The following is a 26,452-nucleotide window of genomic DNA, read 5'->3' on the forward strand; positions in this document are numbered from 1 at the left end:
TGTTTTAATGGGTACAAAACCAGCTTAATAACACTAGTAAGTGCTACTAGGAATAAAGATGGGCCAAAACCAATATCTAAATCTGGAACTGATTTTTTCTGAAGTCTAGGGCTGTGTCATCTAGAGTGTTTCCCAACCAACCATATGGCTCAGGCTTATATTTGGATGCAGTTAAAATTTTTATTTGGTCTTTAGAAGTATTCTTTGTTCCAGTTATACGATCTGCCTTAAAATAGTATATTCCTTCCACTTCAGCTGGTTTTCAGACCCCCAGCATTAGTAAAGAGAGGGAGAAAAGGAAAATTTCCTAGAAAATGGATTTATGAAATAGGTACAGATCAACTGATTATCTACAAAATGTGTAATTCACACATGGGGCATCACTCTCCTCTTCCTTTCAACTGCACATGGTACATCAGAACTTCCTTACATGAGCAAATCTTCTGCAAGATCTAGGGCCTAGAAATATTTGTCAAATGGAAAGATACCCAACTGTTTGGGCGGATAAAACGTGCCTTCCCATTCTAGATCCTTCAGAGGCTCCAACTGTTTTACAGATGTAGGTATCTTAGAGAATGGATCATTTTAAGTTTTATGTCTGTCAGTCACATTCATATATCTTGCACTGAATCTTCTTTATTATTTATATTTTCATCTGAGAATAACTGCAACTTCAAATCTGTAATGATACTCGAGTGTATTTTTTTGTGTTTGGAATGGCACGTAGAACCTTGAAAAAAGCTCTGGGTCTGAATCGGTTCTAAATAGAGAATAAAAAATAACCTTTAGGTAAGTACCAAAGGGATGCCTCTGAGGCTGTAAACTATGAGAGAGGATCCTGCACAGCATGGCTTTAGGAATTGATAAGTTAAAATTACAGCCTAATAATAGTTCAGCTGGGTATAGTTTATTTTTATATGTATAATTTATAGCTTTCTACCAAATAAAATAAAAGAAAGGCTTTTTAAAAAAAGTCTTGAGAACAGCTTTTATTCTATGTATACGTACATCAATTTTTCCATCATCATCTGCTGATACAATGGACAGGACATATTTCATTTATTATATACATTATTACAAAGGGCTTGCTAGCTTCATCCTTCTTTATTTTAGTTGGGGGCGGGGGACACATCGTGTCATTTTTACAGCTTCTCCTTGTTACACTGAAACAGGCCTGTAAAGACTCAGAATTTTTGAGAGCCATGAGGAAATCATCTCTGAAGAGTCTGAGGAGGGTTGAGGATTATTAGTGAACAGCCATGCAAATCTCTTTGCATTAGACATCATTACAATCATATGTATCTTGTGGAAAACGGCATCACACTAAGTATTTTCTGTCCTTGAGGAATGGTTGTCTTTGCTGAAACTCTTTCATATCAAGCTGGAATATTTATGGCTTTGTAAAAAAGGTTTGTAACAAAGAGGAAGTGCAATCACTTGTTCTTAACCTTGATTGTTATGTGGATCTGTGAATGAATGCCTAGAAAACCCACTTCTCAGACTTACTTTTCAGTACTACTCTTCAATAATATTTAATTAGTCTGTGTGTTGTTTTGCTTCCTGGTGAGTGCCATACTCAGTATAAGTAGGACTTTAAAGTTTTAGGAGTGGTAATATTTATTTTGGCCTGTGGCTAAGCAAATGTGGCATACGAAAAGAATAACCTCTTGTCTTGAATGAGGCACATCTGAAGTATACTAGTGAAATAAAAAGGAAAACATTACAGAAAGCATCTTTGAGAAAATGTAGTAATTCAATGATTTGTTTAAATATATCAAGAAAGGACACAAGGGACTAGATTCAGCTATCTCAGAACAGAAAAACTAAAACTCGAAAACACAACAAAAAGTTAATAGTCTGTTTGGCATTTTTTACTTTCTTCTTCAGACAAAACTCCCACTTCTATGGGATTCAGCTGCAACCTCTGAATAAAGACCCTCAATAGAAAGAGTGCTCCAAATGCCCATGTAATGAAGAAACAGCTCTCTTGCTTCAAGGCATTTAAAAGCTTCCCCCACTGATGTCTAAGGATCCCACAAGCAGAACAGGAGCAGAATTAGAATTATTGAACTCCCATTTTTAGTTTAAAAACAAGCAGACTCTTTTGCTGCAATAAATACACGGCTGAGGTTGCACTCATCCCATCACAAGTGTAGAGATGCTGCTGCTGTCAGTTACTGGGAGTCAAGGCGGAGGCTGGACTTCGGGTGCTGGACAAGGGGGACCAGGTGGGGTTCAGGGTCCAGAGCAGCCCTTGCTGCACATGATCCCAGCCTTATGCCAGTACTTTTGGTTCTCCTTGCATGCAACCCTACTTGTGTGACCAGTAGGCTCTCCTCTCATGGCCGCCTGGCTGAGCTCCAATGTTGCTTTGCTCTAGTCCCTACAGACTATGTGAATGTGACCAAGAATACACTTTTTGAAAGCTCATTTTAACTGTCAAAATTGACTTAGTGTGTATTTGTGTGGCATTCTTGACATCTTCCTTATTTATACCTAATAGCATACAGAGGTTACATTTAATATATTAAATCATAAGGTTGTACTTATATGTCTTTTGACACAAAAATTAGGTGTTTGAAAGTCAAACACTCCAGTATCAAGAAATGCCAGAATTAAGGTTATTTGTATAAGCTAATTTAGCGCTCTCTGCATGTTCATTTTTATATAGCTTTTAATTATGCAGTCACAACTGTATTTTTTGCTTTTTCACAAACCTTTCCTTACTCTCTGTACAGCGTGGCCTATTTTAGAGATGAATCAGGTTTGAGAACTGAGTGAGGCTGCCATACTGGATCTTACTCCGTGTATTGCAGCAGTCAGAAAAAGCTTAATAAAGGGGCAAGGAAAAAAAATTGTGCTTTTCTTACTGTGTGTGGCCATTACATATTTTGTTTTCTTCTCATTGGCCATTATGTAATTAATTTCCATACTTCATAAAAGTAAATCCTGTACTTCAACTCTGGTCTGAAAACATGTAGAATAATACTATGAAAACTTATGTACAGAACCGTGGGGCTTAGGAACCCTAAGTACGGTGGCAATAACTTGGCTTAATTGTGAGCTTCTGAGTCCTCTCAAAACCAAAGGAGAAGCATACCAGAAATGGAAAAGCAGATGAATACCCATTGAGAACAACAAATGCATTGCCAGGGCATGCAGAGATGCAGTTAGAAAATCAAAAGCTCAGCTCGAATTGAAATTGAAGTCAAGAAGTCAAGAACTACAAGAAAGGGTTCTTCAGGTGCATAAACAACAATCAGAAACAGAAGGAAAATATTGGCCCGCTGTTAAACAGGAGAGCTGAATTAGTCACCAACAACGCTGCAAAGGCAGATGTTCTCAACGCTTGCTTCACCTCTGTCTATACCAGCGCTGTTGGGGCCCAGGCCTTGTGAACGAAGATCCAGGTTGATGCAAGCATAGACCCACCATCAGTGAAGGAAAAGCTGGTATCATAGAATCAGGAGCTTGACCTCTACAGATTAATGGGCCCTGACAACATACACCTGAGAGTGTTAAGAGAACTGGCTGATGTTGTGAGGCTGCTCTCCATAATCTTTCAGAAGTCAGGGAGATCAGGAGACATCCCAGAAAACTGGAAGAAGGCTAATGTCACCCCCATCTACAAGAACGGCTTGAAGGATAATCCAGGAAATTATAGGCCCATCGGTCTTACTTCAGTCCCTGGAAAAGTTATGGAATGAATCCTCTTGGGGACAAGTCAAATGAAGGACATGACTGCAGAAAGCCAGCACGGATTCACCAAGGGCAAATCGTTCTTGACAAAACTGATTGCCTTCTACAACAAAGTAACCTGCATGTTTTATGTGGGGCAAGCGGTGGACATTGTCTACCTGGATTTCTCCAAGGCTTTTGACGCAGTTCCCCACAGCATCCTCCTACAGAAATTGTTGTGTTACAGTCTAGACAAGGGGTCTGTGCGGTGGGTGGGGAACCGGCTGACGGGCCACACCCAGAGTGTGGTTGTAAATAGCTCCTTTCAAACTGGCAACCTATCACAAGCAGGGTCCCCCAGGGATCAATATTGGGCCCAGTGCTGTTTAATGTCTTCATAAGTGGTCTGGATGATGGGATCAAGTGTACGCTGATGAAGTTTGCTGATGACACCAAACTGAGTGGGGAAGTGGACACTTTGGAAGGGTGAGCCACCCTGCAGGAAGTCTGGAAAAGTGGGCTAGCAAGAACCTTATGAAGTTCAGCAAGGACAAGTGTAAGGTCTGGCACTTGGGAAACATAATCCAGGAATGCAGCACAGACTGGGATCGACCTGGCTTGAGAGCATCTCTGTGGAAAGGGACCCAGGGTTCCTGGTGGAGAACAAACTCAATATGAGTGAACCGTGTGCTGCTGTGGCAATGAAAGCCAACAGGATCCTAGGTTGCATCAACAAGGGCATCACCAGCAGAGATAAAGTCATTATCCCACACTACTCAGAGCTTGTCAGGCCACACCTGGAATACTGTGTTCAGTTTTGGTCCCCACTAGACAAAAAAGTTGCTATTTGCATTCAAATGAGGTTAATTCCTTTCTTATATTGTCCTGAGCTGCAACAGGGGGAACATGAAAGAATAGGAAAGATCAAAAAATGACTTATTTAAAATTGAAATTATTAAATATGATACAAAGAACTGAATGTATTGTAGTTATTAAAATGTAAACTAAAGAAAAATATGTAATCAGCTTGTTTTCTGCCAGAAGTTTTAAGGGAAATCAAATGTTTCTGAACACATTTTCTCCTACCCACCCCAAATATCTGCAAATATAAGGTAACTTACACCCACAAAATCACAGTCTAATTCATGTTGCAAGAGACCTCTCAAGGTCACGTAATCCAGTGTCCTACTCAGAGCAGCACCAACTTCAAAGTTAGATCAGGTTGCTCAGAGTTTTAGCCAGTCAAGTTTTAAAAGTCTCCAAGGATGGAAATTTCACAACCTCTCGAGTTCTTAACCATTCTCACTGTGAAAAATTTTCTTCTGATGTGCAGTTGAAATTTCCATTGCTGAAATCTGTGACGCTGCCTCTTGTGCTCTCATAGTGAACCTCTGAGAAGTCAGGCTCCATCTTTTCTAATACCCCCTTTAGGCTTTTAATTGAAATAGAGTGCTTCAGCTTTCTTTTTGTCCGTTCTGTAGTTGAATTCCTATTTCCAACCACACACAGCTTCTTGCACTTCACTAGAAAAAAGCTAATTATCATGTAATAAATAATCAGTTCACTTTTCACAATTTTACATGCTTTACTATGGAAGAAAAATAAAGGGTCTTCACATATGTGTAAAGCTATATAGTATCTTAAGTAAAATGCAGAAAGATGAAGGTTGTTCTTGTTATCTGGAAGAAGTAATAACATGTTCAAAAATAATTAGAATCCTTTAGTTCAAAGACAATTCAATTTATGTCAACATTTAAGTTGTCTGATACTGTATTAAAGGAAATACTGAAACCATTGCATATAAACCTTTCAGTCAAAATGCTGAAAAAGTATAACTCTTCCCCTTTCCTGCTGAGGTAAGTATGAATCAGGAAGGTTAACCAAAACTTGGTGAAAGCTCCCCGGTATCTGCTAAGGAGCAGGAGGAAGGCAATAGAATGGCATTGCTGGGGAATAACCTGGGCAGAGAGACCACTCTGGGAGTGCAGAGAAGCTACTGGAGAAATAAAGGTTTAGGGAGAGAGTTTGCTGCTGCTGCTTTACTGTATTAGCTGTACTTTGTATTACCTACTTTGCAAGTATTACCTACTTTGCAAGCTTGACTGTTTTCCACATCACAAAAGCAGAGTAATAAAGACAAATGTAAGAAATCATGTAAGTGGGATTCCCCAGCTGACAATGTACACTGTGATTAAAATCAGTGTTTTCATACTCATAGTCATGGTTCTTAATAAAGTAAGGCCAGAAGGAACTTCAGGATATGGCTAGTCCATTCTCCTGCCTCCAGCCAGGCTCAGCAACCAACCAGGACTATGGGAGAGCATCTGATGCAAAAAATCTTAAGGAGGAAATCAGCAGTTTAGAAATCAACAGACAGCTGATGTTCATGCATTGGCAACATTTCACCACTGATAAGTCCACCTTTCCCTCGGTGACCTGAGATGTTAGTCCAGGATTAGCCAGATATGGCTGACTTTTAGGGGCTGTAATGCAATCCATCCCTTCTCTTTTGCTTTTCCATTGGATGACACTAATGGGAAGAGGAAGGGACAGCAATGGTCATAGCACTTCCTGCCAACAGGCAAATTAATGTCAGCCCTTCATTGATGACGGGGATAAATGGAGAGTGGGAGGAAATAGGGAGCCCATGTTTCCTCCTACCATTCCCATTTGTCACCACCACCTTATCCAGCAAGGTTTTAAGAAACAACCTTAACAACAAGCAGCTGCTAGTATTTCTCCTGTTGAATAGCCCAACATTGGCAAGCATACATGCACCTATGCGTCTGACTTTCACATGCCACTGCCTTGATTGATACCTAGTTGCTCTGAAGTGCAGTTTATATCCATATGCAAACTAACTGTGATAATGCAAATTACTTCAGAATATGATTTGCATATCTTGTCACTCATGGTGCTTAAAAAACATGCTGGCTATGAGTGCTGAACATGTGCAGCTAGTATACTCTGATTTTAAAGGGAGACGTTGATACACAGATGAAGCTGATGGAAGAAGGAAACAAAAGAAATCATTCATCTTCAGTGTAACTCAGTTGTAACAAAGTGATGAACTTTGCAACAAGACTGATTTTACACCAGTTACACATCCATTCTGCATTACTTCTTGTCCATTAGTATAATCATTATACTGCTTTGATTCCACATTTACTAATTATTTTTGTAAGGTGGTAGTTGTTAACAGCTAAATGTCAATATTGCACATACTCTAATAAAACAACCTGCAGGATGTTTAATTTTGAACATATTACCTTCCTTGGATGTTGTTTTAACAGATGTCCTGTTAAGATAACAGAGAAATTAAATTAGTTTTCAACTCAAAGCATCTGGTTAACTTTGTAGGTAAATGCCTTTGAGCGGTAAATCTGACCAGGTTTTTCAGATAAATAGCTATCAGAATGTTTTAAGTCAATGGCTTTATTTTTTCACTTCTATTACTTAGGGCAGATTTGACATGCTTGATCATATATCTAACAGATGAAAACTGAAAATAGTGCTGGCAACCAGCAGTGTTAGATTATTCTGAGGGTAGTTTCATGGGTAGATACTATTAAGCATGCTTATGGTTTCAGATAATTTAGTTTTGCAGCAATTTTTACATCTCAAGATCTTTACCAGCTAGAAGATAACTGATTATAAAATTTAAACTGTTTGTTACTGTAGACATAGCATATGGTGGAAAACATTTAGATAGAAGTGGAATTTTTCATCTCTTTAATGGTGAAGTAAATTGCTAAGAAATAACTCAAAGTATAGAAAAATATGAAATAGGGTTGTATAGATTTTTCTTATTATACAAAGTTTTTTTTTTAAAATTCTAGGACATATTTTATGTTGAGTTCATGAATAAACATACATCTGCATATTGATTTATATATGCACACTTTTTCCATAATCTAATAGTTATGCACTGAGTACAGGAACACATGAAAATGAGTAAGTGTGGTGACTGATCAGATGATAATTCCATATGATAATTTACGTATGTGTGTACATACTGTACAAATATATATGTGTGTATCTAAGTATTAAGTACCTTAGTTATACTGTTAAGATCTTTAAGCATTTATTTTAGCATATGCCTTACAACTGCATATATTATAGTTACATGGAGGTTATAGTATATATCTAAAGGCAGTACCATGGATGTTTCTGCAAGTCTTTCAAATGCTACAGCCAAGACATTGCAGAAAAAAACAAATATATATTTATGAGATTACTTTTTAATATTTATTAATTATATTGCAGTACCATCTAGTGGCCCCAATCTGATATCAGGGTGCCATTATCCTGTGAGCCATAGACACACATAACATAAACAGAGCCTGTCCTAATTGGTGCATAGTCTTAGCATGGGATGAAACAGAATAAGGAGCCAACAAATAGGAGACTGCAGGGAGAACAAAACCAGTTATATCTTTGGGATTCTTTATGAAGTCTGGATTTTCTCAGCTTTCTCTTCAAGTTTTCCCAATGTTTCTCATCCATGTGAGGAGGGATAGGCAAGTGACACAGAGACCTCCTTTTGATTGGGCAGCGTTTCCTGGTTCCCCTCTGTAAGGAAATTACTTTTGAATACTATAGTGCAGCATTGCTAGCATTTCACCAGTTGTTTAAGGCACTGGGGGAAAACATACTGATTTTGCTTAAAATAAAAAAAAGGTAAATTTCTTTCCAGTGAAGCACATGCTCAAAAGATCACAGCTACAAAACGTGTGTTTGCTATGACAGGTCTTCTGGGGAGTTGTCTGTGCCTCGTAGATAGGACCTTTCCTATGGGTATATAAATCAGGCTCTGGAATCAGCTATGGACAAGGGCTGAAGTGTTATTTATCATAGTTGAAAGCTGGGGGGTCTGCCAGAGCACCCACTCATCTTTTTTAAAAGTACGAGAACATACGAAAATATGTTTTGCTTTTAAAAAACGAGTTAAATTTCAGTCTTATGCTGTCAGCTTTTTATTTCATTGTTTATTCTTTTTGAGTATATATGCAATACTTTCAGATAGCCCTTAACAAATTGTTGTTCTAAGTGTAGGTGCAATGGCTAGAATATGCTTTCTCCACATTTACTTTTCCTCTAAATATAAATAAATTATTGATCTACTAATTATAATCTATCAGATAAACTCCATCTTCTGAACCAAGGGTCTGTCAGAAATTTCAAGGCAACGCTAAGCCCATACTGTTTCTGAGGAATTTAGTATTACTTGGAATTTCTGAAGGAAACCATTCTGATCCTTATGTCACTAAAAATTATGCCAGTGTTAATCTAGTAGGAAATAAAAATTCTGTATTGCCTTCAGCATCTTTTCACATACGAATAAGCATTCATTGAACCTGGGAAAGCAACATGAGCTGTGAAACATTCTCCTTTTTTGATCCTGTGTAATATTGTCCACATCCCATAGAACAATGTGAGTGCTGACAACAATCAGCACAGTGTCATTTTTACCATACTCCTTTCTCACCACTGCAGTGGTAGAAGAAAGCTCACAGACCATGCATAAGGCCATGCACTGAAAATGGCTGCAGTGGCTGATCATCTCTTACAGTGGTTCATCATCTTATAATGCTCCATATTAGCAGTTGCCCTTCTGAGGAGGGTCCCACTCCCATGGTCCTGCCAGAGCACTGAAGCCTTGAACGTTCATGATCTATCTCTGGGCTAAAATACACAGGTGTATCTTAAGCCACTCCTAGCAGTCATGTAAAATAAGTTCTTATGCACACACCCAACTTTGCCCTGAAGCAGGTGAGTAGCTCCTTGAGAAGATGCTAGTAAAAACTAAGGAGGCAGTAAGATGTTTAATCTGTCACAAATATTTCAAATTGAATGTCTGCCCTAGTCACAGAACCATGCCAGGCTTTCTGCCCCCTAAGAGAATTTACGCTGACTAGATAAATCTCCTTAAACATTTAAAGGGGTACTTCCAGAAACATTGTGCAATGTAACTCTTTGAGATAAAAAAGAAATTGCTTTTTCCCCCTGTTAAATTGCTACCTCAAATATTAGTAATTTTTTCTTGTCATTTTCTTCCTTTCTCATCCCAGTGAAAGGAATGTTTCCAAAACTGCTACTGAAAGGCAGCAATCTGTGGTATATGGATAAGTGAATTAACTAATGTCAACTTTGATAACTCTGTAGGATTTGATGATGAATTTTTATTAATTGTCCATAATAAACCAGAAAAATTATTCTCTGGCAAAACCTCATTGACTTCAGTGCTGTCACACTACAGCTGACAGCACACTCTCAGCTTGTTTTGTTTTGTTGATTCCATATGCTCAGAATGAAGGATTGGCTATGAAAAATATTTGGTCTCCTTTTCTAATAACTCACTAAACTTGATGATTACCTTTGTGAATTTATCCTCAGAGCATAAGTTCACTCTAGTGTTGATGTTTTCAAAACTTGCTGTTTCAGTGACATTAGTTTTAAGGGGCATCCTATCTATTCAGGAGTAGACTGCTGCACTATGGCATTACGTCCCACTTATCAGACTACCACAAACAACTATTTGGGTAGAGATTGGATTCTGTGTTTTGAGGGTAGGATTTGATTTATTAAATAACCTTACGAATTGAACAAAAGTGTGGTTTATTGTGGGTTTCATTCTAAAAGCCTGTACTTCAGCAGGCCACAGTGTAACTCAGGCTATTTTTCTTCCACCCTACAATAGTTGGCTAATTCAGTAATAATGAGGTGATCAGTAACATGCTGTGTCTGAGTATCTCACCAGTATCTTTAAACTGCCAATGAACCCTTTTATAGAAAAACTGCTGTTTGCAATGTAGAGGGAGAGTAAGATCAGAGTGCTAAAAACTATGTGACAAAAAAATAGTACCTCCTCTACAGATAATTGAGACGTACCTCACTAAGCAGATGAAAAAAGAAAACCATGTTGGATTTGTCAGGCTTTTCACCATATCTTAAAAGTGAAGGGCTCTCCATATCTATATAAGGGTCCTGTCTATGACTTCCAATCAGACGTGCAAAGCAATCTCTGTCTTCCTCTTTCTCTCTTTTCTTGGCAATTTTATATTTGTCACTCCTCTCTTTTCCTCCCTCAGCTTATTAAAGCTCGACACTTTCTGTTATCTTAGCTTTGCTCACCACTGGCCCATTCCTCTGATACTTAGCAAATCCAAATGTATTCTAGCTGGTTTTGGCTAAACCGACAAGTTTTATTTTGCTTTGGAAATATGGGAAAACAGTATATTAGAGTGTGGTTTCATTTAGGTGTTTCTTTTTAGCTGCCACTTACAGAATACACTAAATGCTGAAATTCTGTACTCAACTGCCCACACGCACCTGATTCGTAGTGTTCCCACAGCCCACGGATGTTCCTTCCTAAAACCCAAGTACAAGGCATCTGTCCTGAAGCTGCATTGATGGGGATTGATTTGAATTATGTGGAGAATTTAAACAGTTGGAACATATATGTTTATCTTAAAGTTTGACTTAACAAAATTTTTTAAACATCTTTTCTTCATTAGAATATTCAATATCGTGTTTAGGTGGGTGTGTTTATTTTTTCATATGTTTTTTTCATATGTTACATATGACATCATAATATGAATTGTAATGAAACATTGTTAAATATATTGCAGATATAATCTGGATAATATAGATTATAAAAACTATTTGCATAAGTATAATGACCATTAGCATCTACCCAAGTGCAGTTAATCCTAGGTCTTCAAATGGCTATGTAAGAAATACTTCTACAGGCAATACTGAAAGAGATTCCTCCATTGGAACAGTTTTTCCTTAAACCTAGGGAACTAACCACTCGCTTTTATTGAGAAACAAACATGCACATACATATATATATACACACATATACACGCACATATTTGATCACTGTTTTCTGTTTCATTTGATAGCACATATATGCTGTTCTGCATCTTGATTCTTTTTTTTCAATATTATTTTTTTATATCTTTATTCTTATAGGCATGAATTCTGAAAAAAAACAAATTCTGTTCTTAGCTCTTATTTTACTTTTTTTGGTTTCATCAGGGTTTTTTTTTTTTGTTATGTATGCCCTGGCTTGAATTTTGCAAAAATATCCTATCTTTTTTAGTTATTCTGTCTTGAATAGTTCCTATCCTACTTGCCAAATACTATCAGTGCCTTTGCAAATGGTTTAAAGAATTTCAGTCACATAAATAGTTTCAATTTAGCACAAGATTATACAATATAGCATAATTTGTGAAGAATAAGAGAGCTTTTGAGCTTCTAACTGTGCATTCTTCAGGGCTGACAAACAATGATGGGGTTCAAACCACGAGATGTTTCCTAAAACTACAATTTCTGGCTGTTGTGTTTGCCTTACTGAATTTTGTGGTTTTAATTTTTAATAAAGGAAAAAGTTATGCTCTCAGACAGCTGTTTGGAAGAAGAGGTTACAGGAGACCTTAGTAACAACAGACTATGATACTATGTAATTTTTTTTTTCTCTTCATTGGCATATACAAACTGCTACAGGAATGATAATATAATGATAATTACCAGACTCTTGGGTTTTCACACTCGGAAATAGTGTAAAGTACAAATCTGAAGTAATTGGGATTCTTTCAAGAAATGTCTCTTTCCGCATAGTGAAAGCAGGAGCCTGTAACAGGCTATGGAGACTTAATTTTGATGTTACATTTCTGGCAAAGCGCCTCCAGGAGATACTAGTACTTATCCTGATTCAGGTCTCAAAGGGAAAAATGACTGTAGGAATCTTTAACTTACCATTAAAAGATGTTTGTCTGTGTCACAATATGTAACATTAATGATTCTGCAGAGGAGAGTTGCCTCTATATGAAAAGTCACTGAAGGCTAAAGTTTACTGAGAGAGTTTACATGGGAAGTTATTTTGATTCCTGTACCAAATCTGTTTAGCTTTAGGCAATGTTTTCAGTTGTTTCTCACAAGCAAAAAAATGTGCCTGTTAAAAAGAATGTATAAAAAGTAATATAGTTTTTTTTACAGTGATATCATTGTGCACTGTGTGAGACAGTACTCCGTTGTTTCCTATCATAGAAAGGAGCATGCTTTCCAAGTGGATAAGTATCAAGTATCATCCCTTCCATGTCTTATACAGAGACAGTGCAAATTACAAGCATAAGTGGCAAATTACATATAAGTAGAGTGTTTTTTCACATATAAATTAGGTTTTCGGTAACCCAATCTCTAACACTCATTTTCAAATAATATTCAAGTAGTAACTCTTTATTTAAGATGGTAGGTTATAGGCATGAAAACGTGGACTCAAGGAAACCAACCAGCAAGCCACTGTGACTCCAGCGTCATTGGCTTCTTCTCAGCAGAACATGCCACTGTGTGCTGCCATCTTCCCATGCGCACATTGACATGTCCCTTCCCATGCGCACGTTGACATGTCCCTTCCCATGTGTAATTCTTCAGTCTCTCTCACATTCTTTACACTTCCCCTGTTCTCCTAGACACCTGCCTGACACAGGTGGTGATAGGCTGAAACACTGTTTGGAGACCCCTGCTTCTCTGTCTAGACTGCCAACATAGCTCAGAGTAGATACCTGACTTCCAGACAGCTAAAGTTAAATGAGCTGAATACAACCCTAAGTGCTTATCAGCCATTGAATTCATGGTAGTTAAGCACAACGGGATGCCTTCCTTTAACATCAAGCTCTTAATATATTTAAAAATCTGGTGCCATGGAGCCTAGATTGTATTTAAATTGGAATTTGAGTGTTTAGTCTATTAGTAATTTCTGAAAATGGGGATTAAGTTCTTGCAAAAAATTCCTTATTTGCTTATCTTGCAAAAAAGCATTTCTTATGTTTGGTTTTTTTTTAAAAAAATCCTGCATTTGTTGATTTGCATTCAAGAAACGGAGAACAAATGGCAATGGTAGAGTTTTCATTTATAAACATACTGAAAACCTACTTCATGGTTTCAGTTGGAGTTACATAGTTTATTTGATTCTTTTCCTTCATTTATTATCATTTTGTTTTAGAGTAAGCCAGTGATGCTGTACATGAAATAAATTGAAAACCTGCCTACCATGTCCATGAAACAATGAGAGTCACTTTTGAAAACCTTATGCAAGAAGTCATACCAACATGCAAATGAATAATAAGCATTTGGATTTTCAGTTCAGAGCATGAATAGTTGAATTTAAAAAACTGAGATCCTTAAAAGGCAAATGAAGTAAGTGTACACTTCAAAGCAAAGAGCAATGTCAAGAATTTGTGGCTCTATATTGATTGGTACTATAGAAGACACTCCTAACAAGAAAAATGGAAAGACTGCATAAAAAATTTAAAGGAAAAGATCTGATCTGAAGATTTCCAATACTGAGCAAGGGATATATATTCTGCCTACTTAAAAATTTAAGGGTATATTTTTATTAATGGCTGTTTCTTATCTGTAGTATTTTCTTTGTGATGGGCTTCATGGTACATGTTAGATAAGGTAAAAAGGGAAAAAAAGGAAACTGTTGAATATGTAAGTCCTTGTGCAAATAAATATTTTATTTTACTTTTTTAGAATTAAATATTAAACTACAGAAATATGGAACTCCTCTATTTTATACATAGGAAGTCACGTGGCACTATGTTAAGTATAAAGCCCTTTGGGATGATGATTTACTTTATCATTAGAAGGAAAAAGAAAAAAAAAAAGACAAGCAAATTACATATTCATATGTTACTGGTGTACTTAGAAAGATATACCCGTATGTCCAGAATGTCCTGTATCTTTTGCTCCTCTACTTAAGTGATGCCAAATTACATATAGTAGAATTATAGAGACATAAAGAAGGAATATATCTCCTTATAATATCTCTTGCACATAGCAATTAATAATAATATTTAATATGTCTTTAACCGTTGGTTAGCTAAGTGATTCTTATAAACTAATTAAATGGATTGCATATCATTACCAAGTAGACTGGTTTTGCATGCAGGAAGTTTTTCCTAGTATCCAACCAAAATGATTTTACTGAATATCTTTGACCTTTTCTGAAGAGGAACGACAAACATTCTCTTTATTATACCATCTACATGTTGAAAGACATTTTTCATGCCGATTCTTATTTTTTTTCTTTTCTCTAAGCAAAGTAGATACATTTCTTTCATGTTTCATTATTGATCATATTTTCTAGGTCTCTTATTCTTATTGTCATCTAGATTCTTCCCATACACTCTAGCTTTTTTAGCATGAAGAATCAAAAAAAAAAAAAAATTACCATCTGAGACTTCACCGGCACCAAGTACAGCAGACCTGTAGGACTTCTAGTATTTTAGCTATAAAGCTACCATTAAAGCTTTACTGAACCAGATTTTCTGGGTTTTGCACAGCACTATAGTGTTGATTCTCATTTCTGAGTCACTATTACAATCTCCTGCAGTTCTCTGCCATATTTTGCTACCTTGCCAAGTGTTACTTTCAATCTGTCAAATTTCTCCTGCCTACAGGAAATACTTTGGTCTTTTCTTTATCTAATTCACCTTGTTCTTCTTGGGTCATCTCTTCAATTTGCTGAGATCATTCGGATTGCAGTGGTGCCTTCTGCAGGATTTGCTATCCTTCTGCATGATATAAAGCCTTCAATTCTATTCCCCAAATCATTAATGAAAATATTAATTGAGTTGAATCTGGAGTGGATACCTACCTTCCAATTCAAACCCTTTCTCTGCCAAACTCTGATAAATACTTTTTGTGAACAGGTTTTAATCCAGCTGTGCAGCTGGTGCATGGTGATTTACATCCATTATACACTTTCTTAGTTGGCATGTGAGTGACATGACACAGCTCAGTGTCAGAAGACAGAATAAAGTATATCCTGTCTACTGCCCTGCCTCCCCAAAACCGCCACAGCTAACTCACCTGCCATAGCTGAAGAAGGAAAATTATTTTAGTATGAACTGCTCTGGAAAGCTCATATAAGTATCTTTTTCACCTTGCAATTTCATAAGAACACAGGTGTTGATGGATTAGCAATTTTTTACAGAATATCAGGATCTAATACAGACTCACTGTTCTAAAACTGTAAAAAAAGAAGTCTATCTGTCTGATCCTGTGTGGTTGCTCCTTCAGCTTTTTAATTAGTTCTGCTGCTTCTTTTTTTTTAAGTAGAAACTTCAGCTGAAATTGTGTCCCTATTGAAGTCAATGTGTGTTGTGTGGGTTTTTTTTATTCCATTGACTAAAATGAGGCCAGGACCTGACATAGACTCTTCAAGGGTTTCTCAAAGTGTCAAGTCTTGCCCTTAAAAGCGTGGTGATGTCTTAAGAATTCTGCACATCAAAAAAAATTCATAATAGAAGAGAAGATTTTAGTTTCATTGATATGGAAATCATGTTATGGAGCATGCATCGTGCAACCATTAGGTGTCTAAACTGACACCGTGTAAGGCATGCATAGATAATTTCCATCCTTGCCAAAATGTTGTTAAATTAGATTTAGTAGAAAAGATGTACTTGTATTTATCATCACAAAACACAGAAAAATATACGAGTAATGGTATGAGTTCTGTTTTGTTTTTTGGCTTTCATATTTCAGTGAACTTGGAATATAAAAGATGTGCGAATGTTAGGGGATCTGAATCTGTATATGAAAAAGTAAACATTTATTAATCAATTAAATATCATCTGCTCACTGAATAAGCCAGTTATTTAACTGCAGAAAAGGAACATGACTATAGTTCAAATCACTTGACTGAACCTTGGGAGATTTGAGTCCATTTTTCAGCTCTGACACAGATTTCCTGTAAATCAGAGTTTCTGTCCCAACTTCTGCTCCCACTTCTTGCCAGTGTAAAAGAAAGATGATTGCAGCTGCCTCTGAGAAAAGGGAGCAACACAGTGAGGTTAAATTCAGAGTTCCTCAAGTGCCTTGCCGTACTAGTGGAGACACCTTACTCTGACGGTTCGCCATGTGTAGTCCTGTTCACATTGGGGAATTATTTGAAGCCTTGCTCGCAGAAATTGTTCCCTTCCTCAGTGAAATTACAGCCTAATGCTAATAAAACAAGTATTGGTCAATACGTTTAACCTTTCTTCTGGTAACTTTTGCTATGACTATGTTTATCATATTTGTATGTTCAAATTATTTATAGAATTTTATGAGGAAAATAATTCTCTTATTAGAAACGGTTCACTTCACCACCTGATGACTGACAGTCAGTTTGGTCCAAAGATATTTTTCTTTTTACTGATTTGATGAGTATAATTGGATTAGATTATTCTATTTGGCATATTGAATTTCCAAGTTACAGGGAATTTACTTTTTTTAAGAAGCTGGTTAAACTAATATAAAAGATGAAGAAAATCAAAAGCAAGATTAGGCACTTTTACTTCTTTCTGTATCATTTGAAAAAAAGAAAAAAAAAAAGTGCTATCCTGAAAAATCACTGATAAAAAAACCCCAGAATTTCAGGGTTCCTGAAAGTTGCATATCTATGGTTTTTAAAATGATATTTTCTTGGGGTTTGCTTACTACTTCATAACAGTCAGTGAAAAAATGTTTCACTGAATTTTTTCACTGAATTTTTTTTTTAGAGTTGGAAGGGACCATATAGATCATCTAGTCCAACTCCCCTGCTGAAGCAGGATTGCTTAGAGAATGCTACTCAGGACTGCTGGTAGGAAATGTTGGTAGGAAATGTGTGATAGGATCATTGTAATGATTTCTTTTGTCGGGGTTTTGGGTGAACAAATCTGGAAAACAGATTTGGAAACAAATCAACAATTCCATCTATTCTATACTAGCTAAACACAGTTGTAAATTTACTTTCTTTTGCTAGTTATCCTTGGGTTTGATGTTATAGAATATGAACAATATTTTTCTGGAAACAGCATACTCACCCACTTAATTAAAGATAAAAACTGGTCACAATGCAGTCTGCCAGTTTAAATGAATCCTTGCATCTTTATGGCATGGAGGAAATGGGGAAAAGGAGGATGATAAACTGAACAAGTTTCTTTTAGAATTTCAGTGACTATTGCTTAAAGGTTATTCATATATCTCTTAAATTATATTTACTTTGGGGGTTATGCAGACCAAACATTTGTGGAATATTCTAGGTTCCTAAAACAAACATTCTGGCTTAAATAATGAAGATTAACTACAATGCATTTAAATGAATACTGGTATGCTGAAAGTTTTTCTTTGTCATAACTGAAGGTGTCATATTTTGCTATAGAAAAGGTTATTATCTCTGACAAAAACTATGGGAAATCACTTTGAGTAAAGAAACTTTAACCGTTGTTCCTATAGCATGCAATTAAGTACAGCTGACTTTTTTTTTTATAAGAATCTCAGGGGAAAAAAAGTCTGATTTATGTTTAGGCATCACTGTACATTTTGAAGTATCCAAAATAAATTTGTAAGCAGTTGATATAGGGATCACATCATCCATAGCTGAACCATAGCAGTAACTGAAGGTGGAGGTATGAGCATCTGTTTTCAGATCAGAGAAGGGGGATATCCTGTCCAGATAAGAATTTAGATATACAGAATGTGATTAAATCCTTCTGGTCATCTGCCCAAACACAGAGGCGAACACCTCTCTACTTTAACAAAAATATGATGGGACCTTTAGCAATCCCAAACACTTAAGCATTAGACTATTCATCAGAACTATAAGTAAAGGGAAATCTACGAGACAAATTATTATTTTTCAGCCCAGTGTGGCCTCCACCTACAGCTATCCCTCTAGGAGACCCGAGGGCTTTCTGGGGGAGAGAACATACTGAGAGTTAATGTCATTTCCAGTGGTGCAAATGTAATCAGATAGAAAGCCAGGGATTTAGCTATAATGTTCTGTCAGTAAAATGCTTCTAATTTCCCTTTTTCTTCTTTTTTAATGCAAAATATCACTTGATAATCAATAAGCATATAGGAAAAAAAAGGTAGAAAGCAAAGAGATAATTGTCACGAGAGAACTGGCCAATGGATCTTAGCAGGATTTGTGCTAGAATGTTTGCTCCAACAGAATATTTAGCATTGGTCAAGCAAAAATGATGAAGAAAGTGAGATGAGAGAAATAGCTGAGTATACAGAGAGCTTCAAAAGTTGAGAGGCTGGGTAGAATTGCAGACCAATCTTGCAATCTTTGTATCTTACAAAGTAGCGCTGATAGGACCATTTGGCCCTGATGATAAATATACAGCAATAGGCTCTAAATTAGCTGTTACCACTTGGAAAAAAGATCTATCATTTGACTACTTCTCTGAAAGTATTAGCTCAATACTGAAAAAGCAATGTTAAGACTTGCTAGAAAAGGAGCAGATCACCAGGCAAGGGTTATCATACTACTGTCAAAAAACATAGTGAACCCCAGTATTAACTACTGTGTTATGTTCTGTTCATTTGTTCAAAAAATAATTAATAAAATTGTTCAAGAAGAAAAAACAGGGATGCTGGAATGGTTGTATGAGGGGTGAATGACTGTCACAGCTTCTTGGAATAAAGACTATTTTCCTCCAGTATCTGTTTTACACTTACAGTGTCAGGTCTGTAGTTTTGGCTTAGGTTACGGTTCCCCTGATTTTTTGTTTTCAGGAAATATGACATGCTTTGATTTGTTGCCCTCTTGAAAACACCAATGAAAAAAAATCCACAATAAAAAACTGAGGGACAAAGACAACTGGCAAAAATTATTTAGGAATTTTCTTGTAATTACTTGGGTTTGCTTCTATAGCTGGTGAATCACCCTATCCACCTTCCCTCCCTCTCCTCTTCTGCTCCAGTAGAGCAGAGAGGAAGACAGCGGTGATAATCCTCTTGGACTGAAATATTTTACACTTGTTTGGTAGGTGATAAATGCTGCATTCCAAGGGGATTAGCACAGTGAAACTTCACCAAAGGAGTGAGAGTTTCTGCATGCACACTAAACAATTCAGTGCCGCCTTGGATCAACATTAATATCCATACTTTTTCTGTGGGAAAAGCTAATACAGGAACAACAGCCACATGAAGTTAATGAGAAACCATTATTTGAATAAATGATATTATTCTAGTGCAGCTACTGTGCTGTGGACACCTTTAATTGTCATGGGGTTTGTGGTGGGTTTTTTTTCACTAGTTTACAGTAATTTGTGAGCTTCTGTTCAGCTAAATCTGAACTGAGTTAGTAACATGTATTATGTTTTCTTGGGAAAGGAAGGCAAATTTAGGCAGCTTAGTATTCTAACCTAGGTAAAACATTTGTAATGATCAGCATTACAACCACCATAAAGTCTTAATAAATATATATCCTAATAAATGCAAAGGGTATAATATTGCAAGTGAAACATTTCTACTTCTAGTGGATTCCTGTAATTTCTTTAAGCATTTCAATTTCATTAAAACCAGTCCTTGAAAGACATGCTGAATTCTCAAGAAAGGCAACTGAAAGAGCATTTTGATTTCCTCCCCACATCTATAACCATTTAAAAATACTTCTGAGAGCATTCAGATTTTTTTCTTACCTTAATGAAAATAATGTAAGAAGTACAGCATGCTTAAAACAAGAAATCGATTTGGTGATTACAAGCTGTTTTAACTTTGTTCTTCCAGATATGTCAAATTTATGGTATAAAAAATGCTGTTACTTGGAATTTCTTCAGTCTACATAGAATAACAAGGCAAATAACCTATTCTAACATTGAATCCAAACAATGAGATTTAAATGACCATATGAAAAGAGAAAAGTAAAATTGTTTTCTAGTTTCTTAATGTTTAAGCATAGAATGTAATAGAATAGTCTTATGGAAAATGTTAATTTATGGACATTTTATATTTTATTTCGATTTTCCTATTCTGTTATGTGCTGTCCATAGTCATGTCCTAATGCCCAGGCAGAAGGCTGCAGTGGAACACCAGGAAAAAAGAACTCACTAGCCCACCTAATGCTAGATATTTCTACTACCAGATTATTTTTAATTGTGAGCTTTATGTTAGAGCTGAGTGCTCCATCTGTGACAGACTTCTAGCTACCCAAGATGGAAATACTGCTTTTCATCCATTTCCCTGATGGAGATTGAATGCATTATTTTTGAAAAAGCCATGCTTTGAACACAATTATGTTTACTTTGAAGCACCATTGCAAGATATAGGGCTTAGCGATCATGAAATGGTCAAGGTTTCAATTCTTAGTGAGGTAAGGAACGGGGTTAGCAAAACCTCCACCTTGGACTTCCAGAGGGTGGATTTTAGCCTGTTCAGAACCCTGGTTGGGAGAGTCCCTTGGGAGATAATCCTGCGGGGCAAAGGGGTCCAGGAAGGCTGGACGCTCTTCAAGAAGGAGATCCTAAAGGCCCAGGAGCAGGCTGTCTCCATGAGGCGCAAAATTAAAGGGAGGGGAAAATGGCTGGCCTGGTTGAACAAAGAGCGTTTGATGGGACTCGAGGAAAAAAGGAGGGTTTACCACCTTTGGAAGAAAGGACAAGCAACTCAGGAAGAGTACAGAGATCTTGTTAGGTTATACAGAGAAAAAATTAGGAAGGCAAAAGCCCAGCTGGAACTCAACCTGGCCATTAATATAAGGGACAACAAAAAAAGTTTTTATAAATACGTCAACAAAAAGAGAGTCAGGGAGAATCTCCATCCCCTACTGGATGCGGGGGGAAACACTGCGACCAAGGACGAGGAGAAGGCTGAGATCCTTAATGCCTTCTTTGCCTCTGTCTTCAATAGTCAGACCAGCTGCCCCCAGGGTGTACAGCCTCCTGGGCTGGAAGATAAGGATGGAGAGCAGAACAACCCCCCAGGCATAAGTCCATGGGGCTGGATGGGATTCACCCAAGGGTACTCAGAGAGCTGGCAGAAGAGCTCACCAAGCCTCTCTCCATTATCTATCAACAATCCTGGTCAACAGGAGAGGTACCAGATGACTGGAGGGTGGCCAATGTGACGCCCATCTACAAGAAGGGCCGGAAGGAGGATCCGGGAAACTATAGGCCTGTCAGTCTGACCTCGGTACCGGGAAAGATCACGGAGAGGATCATCTTGAGTCAGCTCTCACGGCAAGTGCAGGGCAGCCGAGGGATCAGGGCCAGCCAGCATGGGTTTATGAAAGGGAGGTCCTGCTTAACCAACTTGATCTCTTTCTATGACCATGTGACCTGCCTTCTCGATGTGGGGAAGGCTGTGGACGTTGTCTACCTGGACTTTGGTAAGGCCTTTGACACGGTCCCCCACAGCATTCTCCTGGAGAAGCTGGTGAATCATGGCATAGACAAGTATACTCTTCACTGGGTAAAAAACTGGCTGGATGGCCGCGCCCGGAGAGTTGTGATTAATGGGGTGAAATCCAGTTGGCAGCCAGTCACCAGTGGTGTCCCTCAGGGCTCAGTTTTTGGGCCGGTCTTGTTTAATATCTTTATTGATGATCTGGATAAGAGGATTGAGTGCACCCTCAGTAAGTTCGCAGATGACACCAAACTAGGTGGGAGTGTTGATTTGCTTGAGGGTCGGCAGGCTCTACAGAGGGACCTGGACAGGTTGGATCAATGGGCCAAGACCAGTGAGATGAAGTTTAATTAGGCCAAGTGCCGGGTCCTGCATTTCGGTCACAACAACCCCAGGCAACACTACAGGCTTGGGGAAGAGTGGCTGAAAAGCTGCCTGGCAGAAAAGGACCTGGGGGTATTGGTGGACAGCCGGCTGAATATGAGCCAGCAGTGTGCCCAGGTGGCCAAGCAGGCCAACAGCATCCTGGCCTGTATCAGGAATAGCGTGGCCAGCAGGAGTAGGGAAGTGATGGTGCCTCTGTACTAGGTGCTGGTGAGGCCTCACCTTGAGTACTGTGTTCAGTTCTGGGCCCCTCACTACAGGAAGGACACGGAAGTGCTGGAGCGTGTCCAGAGGAGAGCCACCAAGCTGGTGAGGGGTCTAGAGAACAAGTCCTATGAGGAGAGGCTGAGGGAACCGGGCATGTTTAGTTCGGAGAAGAGGAGGCTGAGGGGGGACCTCATTGCCCTCTACAACTACCTGAAAGGAGATTATAGAGAGGTGGGTGTTGGCCTCTTCTCCCAAGTGAATACTGACAGGACCAGAGGAAATGGTGTAAAGTTGCAGCAGAGGAGCTTTAGATTAGATATTAGGAAGAATTACTTTACTGAGAGAGTGGTCAGGCACTGGAACAGTCTGCCCAGGGAGGTGGTAGAGTCACCATTCCTGGAGGTATTTAAGAAATGTGTAGACATGGCACTTCAGGGCATGCTCTAGTGCCTGAGATTGTTGGTTTGTGTCTGTTTGTGGGTGGGTGTGGTGTTTTGTGGGTTTTTTTGGTTTGTTTTTTTGGGTTGGTTTTTTTTTTATCTCAAAGATCCCTTCCAACCATGAAGATTCTGTGATTCTGTGATAATGTCCAGTGAACTGATGTCAACAGATAGAGGTGCATTTGCTCCCACTTGAAGATTACTTGTCTTTCTAGTCATTATACAGGTATTGCCGTAACTGATCTCAGTAGTTAAAGTGTTGGGGGAGATGGGATTTCCCTAAGTATCTTTTACTTCCATTTTAAAATGCAGTTTATCCAGTTCTTCCTTCAGCAACGTGGGATTACAAACTAAGGAAATGTAGTCACATTGCATGGATCTGTTGATATGTGATGTAGTGGAGAAGATGAAGAAATGATAGGCCAGAGTGATTGAGAGCATTCAGCCTGGATGTGAATTGATTGCTGGGAATATTGATATACCTTCCCTTCACCAGTCCCTTTTGCAGGTTTTGTCTCTGATGACTTACAAAATGCTCAGACTATACATACTGTAGGCTGGTTTAGGAGAAATCTTTTTTTTTCCTTTTTTTTCTTTTTTTTCTTTTTTTATAATTTCATTGAAATGTTAAAAAAAGAACTAGTGAAGGTAGAATTCAGAAAACATTGAATGTAAGAGTGTTTCCTGTCTTCAGTGCCTTGACATGAGTTGCACAACTTAAATGGTAGGCAATGTATTTAAAATAAATATTAAGCTAGGAGAGGAAGATCCTGATAAGTCACACTACTATATTTTTCTGAAGAAAATGTCATTTTTGCTATTTGAAAACAGGTACCAGTTACGACTAATTAGACCTTGAATTTAATGCTTAAATATTATAATTTGTTTTAGGCCATCATATATAAAAAGCCATCAAAAACTACATTAACAGTGCTTGGCTTAGAACACATTATTTCATGGCTTTGTTCTGGCTTTCCAATATGAAACGCACTTATAATGGCAGAAGATAAAACGATGCCTCCTCTGCTGATTTAGGCTATAACATTTAAATGCCACAGTATCCGGAAAAACTGTCTGCATCTTAGTGGTAATTGTTAGTAATTTCTTGGACTGCTAGAAATCTTCTCGACACATGCAAAATAGACGAATAAAATATTTCTACACTAATGCTGCAACACTAAAAATATCTAAATATTGTCAGAGAACTGATTTGATGGTTAACACCAAAATTTTTCCTATTCATGGAATGTAAGTTTTTAGCACTTTAGACAAAAATAATACTTGTGGCAATGAAAATGCTCAGTATTGGAAAGTCTATTGAATACATTTCCATGTAGATGCAATATTCTGTGACTTTTTACTTTCAGATTTGTGCTCCTAAAAATGCAATAATTTTTTTTAACATAGGATGATATCTCATCACCAAAGTTAGACCTTAATCGCTAACCTCAAAAGCTGGGAAATTTTCAGTGGAATTAGTCAAAGTTTTCTTAAACAAATCTAATAAAGAGGTTTACATGTTTCACCTCTTTGCTTAAGACACATTTCTAAGTAGTTCAAATAATGGATATAGGATTTTGGAGGTGGTTTTTTGTTTTGTTTTTCAGGGTTGACTGTATAAAATTCTCTGGAGGTCGTATAAGGACTGCATCCATATATGAGAACGTTGAGGGGTTGTGTATGAAGTGATTTCTGTGCAGTACACACACTAGCACAAGCGGTATACAGGTGGCAGGCTCAAGATAATAAAAACTGGTCTAAAAATGATTCTTGCAGAAGAACATCACTATGAAAAATATTTTCCCTCAACAGATCTGATATTTTGGGGTATTCCTGTTATATTGCCAAAATCTATTGTTCCTTTTTATTGCCTCATTACAGTGTCAGTACATATATGAACATGTAGACAGGTTCTTAAGTCTTTCCCATGTCTAATTATTGGCATTATTTAGCGAGTTAAACTTTTAACCCTCTCTCAAGGTTATTTGACACCATTCTGGAAACACATTTACTGACAATTGGGAGCTATAAAGTACACCTCACCAAATCTTTGTCTGGGTAGTGCCATAATAAAGACAACACTGTTTGCATTCAGATCCTATACAGAATTTTGTGTTTCTTCGTTCTTTCACCTGGAAATCATTTAGCAAAAATAAAGTTGGAACCGTGTATCTAAGTCTTTTGCAATTCTAGAATCACATCTTAAGAGTTGTGGTTGTAGTAGATGCGTACATATCTGTTGTAGCGAACCATTTTGCTGAAATACTTTAGCATCTTCCTTTTATAGAATCATAGAATCATAGAATGGTTAGAGTTGGAAGGGAACTTAAAGATCATCGAGTTCCAAACCCCCTGCCATGGGCAGGGACACCTCCCACTAGACCAGGTTGCTCAAAGCCCCATCCAGCCTGGCCTTAAGCACTTCCAGGGATGGGGCATCCACAACTTCCCTGGGCAACCTGTTCCAGTGTCTCAGCACCCTCACAGTAAAGAATTTCTTTCTGGTATCTAATCTAAATCTCCCCTCTTCCAATTTAAAACCATTATCCCTTCCTGATAAAGAGTCCCTCTCCAGCTCTCCTGTAGTCTCCCTTCAGATATTGGAAGGCTGCTATAAGGTCTCTTTTACCTAAAGGATGATAGAAAGCAATGTAGTTTTCACCAGAATATGCGGTACAGTTTTTGCTTCTGAGGATGAAAAGTATGATTATTAAATATGGTCATTAAATAATACCCTTTTTTTGCTTATACATGTCAAAGGTCGCAGGAGTGAATTTAAATTAAGAATAGTCGCAGCCATCATAATATGATGATGGTAATAATGGATGTTGTAATTTCTTTTAATATCTATAAAATATGTAACAATATTGTGGGCATTCACCTGCCTGTGAAAGTTTTAGCATGTGAAAAGGAAGGAAGGTAAGGAAAAAAGGAAGTTGGAAGTGTTACAGGAGAGGTTGGATGCTGTACAAGAAGAGCTAGAAAATATTTTTAAATAAGAAGGATGTAGCTTTTTATTGTTACTGTAAAGGTAACACATTTAAGTAGCCCAGTTTAAAAATAATGTGACTTGTCTTACCAGAACTATGATATTCATGAGTTTCTGGTGCTTTTTAATGGGAAAATCTTTTCATTCAGTCCAATTTTGCATCATCAGATATGTCCTCTCCTGGAAAAAGTCATTAAAATGGTAACTCCTGCTGAGGGAGAAAATAGACCCACGTTTTGTTGGGGGATAGTAAAAAGGTCAAAGGTATTTCTTGAAATGTTATTGCAATTTCTTCTTTATACTTGCTATGTACTCTTCTGTTGAAAATTACATACTTGTGATCTGAGATGCAAGTAATCCGTTTTAAGACTGTGAGAGCCCATTATGACCATCTAGTTTGATCTTTTGAATAACACAGTCCTTTGAATTTCACTGAGTAATTTTTCAAATTCTGATGGCGTTTCTTCTTATCTTATAGAAGGAAACTCATTCTAGTCTAAAAGATTCAAAGTGATGGAAAATCCATTGTTTTAGATAAGTCATTCTACTAAGTAGGTATCTCTAGTGTTAAAAAATTGCTCCT

The sequence above is a fragment of the Numenius arquata genome, chromosome 7 (genome assembly GCF_964106895.1).
Source record: "Numenius arquata chromosome 7, bNumArq3.hap1.1, whole genome shotgun sequence".
Lineage (NCBI taxonomy): Eukaryota > Metazoa > Chordata > Aves > Charadriiformes > Scolopacidae > Numenius > Numenius arquata.